Source organism: Engraulis encrasicolus, chromosome 20 (assembly GCF_034702125.1).
Source record: "Engraulis encrasicolus isolate BLACKSEA-1 chromosome 20, IST_EnEncr_1.0, whole genome shotgun sequence".
In the NCBI taxonomy this organism is placed as follows: Eukaryota; Metazoa; Chordata; class Actinopteri; order Clupeiformes; family Engraulidae; genus Engraulis; species Engraulis encrasicolus.
This window is the reverse complement of record NC_085876.1, coordinates 26,334,981-26,337,480: the sequence shown is the minus strand read 5'-3', so window position 1 is coordinate 26,337,480 and position 2,500 is coordinate 26,334,981.

Sequence of the window (2,500 nt, the reverse complement as noted above, 5' to 3'; positions counted from 1 at the left end):
CTCTTCTCCTCTCTCTCCTCTACCCCCTCTCCTCTTCCCCTCTCTCTCTTCTACTCCTCTCTCTCCTCTACCACCCTCTCCTCTCCTCCTCTCTCTCCTCTACCCCTCTCTACTCTACTCTTCTGTCTCCTCTCGTCATCTCTCTCTTCCTCCTCTCTCCTCTACCCCCCTCTCTCCTCTTCCTCTCTCTCTCCTCTTGCCCCTCTCTCTTTCTCTCTCTCTCTCTCTCTCTCTCTCTCTCTCTCTCTCTCTCTCTCTCTCTCTCTCTCTCTCTCTCTGTCTTGATCATGCCAAATCCCGCTCTTTCTCTCCTCTACCCCCTCTTTCCTCTTCCTCTCTCTCTCCTCTTGCCCTCTCTCTCTCTCCTACCCCCCTCTTGCCTCTTCCTCTCTCTCTCCTCTTCCCCTCTCTCTCTCCTCACCCCCCTCTTTCCTCTTCCTCTCTCTCTCCTCTTGCCCTCTCTCTCTCTCTCTCTCTCTCTCTCTATCTCTCTCTCTCTCTCTCCTCTTGCCCTCTCTCTCTCTCTCTCTCTCTCTCTCTCTCTCTCTCTCTCTCTCTCTCTCTCTCTCTCTCTCTCTCTCTCTCTCTCTCTCTATCTCTCTCCTCTTGCCCTCTCTCTCTCTCTCTGTCTTGATCATGCCAAATCCCGCTTTAATTAATTTCTGCAGTGACGAGGCAGATAGCAACAGATGGCACAGTTGGCATGCGCCGCTTTCGTGACGTGTCGGGACAGGGGCAGTGCTGTACGGTATACGGCACGGACGCAGCATGGCATAGCAGCAATGCATCATGGGTAGGAAAGGCATACCGTATGAGAGCCGCGTGGATGGAGAAAACAACAACAACAAGACTGACTCACGTAAGCCAGCAAACGAGTAAGCAAGGCAGCCAACCCTCCGGGCCCGCATGGGCGAAGGGGGAGGGATCGACATTGGTCAAGGTAGCTCAGGAACTGGTGGAAAAATCCAACTCTGTGTGTGTGGGAGTTATACGCCGTTGGTGCCACGCTGTGAGAACCTCTTTGGGCCAAAAGTGTTACATGATGGCTCAGTGTGCACACAAACAGGGGCTAAAATTAGTGTTGAAAAAGCAAATACGGTACACGTGTCGCAAACCAGCAGGCAACTTTAGTGTAAGGTTCAGGAATTCAGGATGACTACTCTGAATCATCACTATACAAACTATGCAGTGTTAATTCAACACTTAGAGAGTACTCTGGGACTAATAATTGCAATCTAGAAGAGGTAAAATCGGCTCTCCAAGGGTTCAATTAGCAATGAATGACACCCTCTAAGTGTTGAATTGGTATCAGATATGACACCCTTTATGCTGTAAATATGAGACTGTACTGGAGGTGATTCAATATGGTCAGCTACATTGTGTTAATAAAATGCAAAAAAAGCCATCATAATATTATTCAGCATCAGAATTGCGCTGACATTCAAGCAGTCTATTCCTTTTAATATTCTTCCAATCAAATACTCATGACTTGTAAATATGCATGTTTAAACAGGTTATTATAATTATTCATTAAACGGAATAATGGGGGCAAAGAGAAACAGTTGGCCCAGGGCTCTGTGCAAGTTCAACCTGAGGTCACATCCCTCCTTCCTTCCTCCCTTCCTTCTCTCCTTCCTTCCTTCCTGTGTTCCCTCCTTCCCTCTGTCTCTCACACTCTTTTCCTGCCTCTGCTTTACTCTGCTGCACATGTATAAAAGACACAGAACACAAATCATAGTCTTTCTCCCAGTGTTAAAGCAAAAAAAAAAAATAATTTCCTTTCCCCTCAGTGTTATTTTGAAGAAGACTAGATCTTTCTCTTTTTATAAAAAAACGTGTCCTTTCCATTTCAAAGAATATTCGTGGAAAAGCTGTCCTTTCTTCCGTGTCGTTTTGTACAAAACTGGTCCTATATTTAGTAACATTTTTGAAGAGGTCTGTCGTTTGAAGAATTTCCTCTGCTTCCCAATCTGTTCTTTGACGAAAACTGGTCATTTCCTTAGAATAGTTATTACATGACAAAAATAGTCCTTCGCTCAATATTTTTGGGACAGTTTTTCCCCTCAATCAGCAGTTTACCTCCTGCCTGAGGAAAGAGAATTTAAATCTAGTGATTTAGAAAGGCATTCTCTTCACCTTTTTCTCAGCATTACTTCCAAAAACCGTAGTCCCTCTCACTGTGTTGCCTTGAGGATAACTAGTCCCTCCGAGCTACATGTTGCGTTATTGTGAAGTGAAGTTACCCTTGAGGAAGGAGAGACGGCTGGAATTCACAGTGTCATAATTTAGAGTACTTAGTCATTTGCCCATTCCTAATTTAATGATCATCTTTGTTTTCATCTTGTGGTATTGTTTTAAATCAAGAAACGCCTTATCCTGGTACTGTAAATCATAGAAGGCTATATATTTTTTGACAGGTGAAGGTCAACGTACATCGCATGCAATGCCTCCAAAAAGTGAACTGATGTCTGATGGGCTAACCCAGAGTCACGACAGTAAG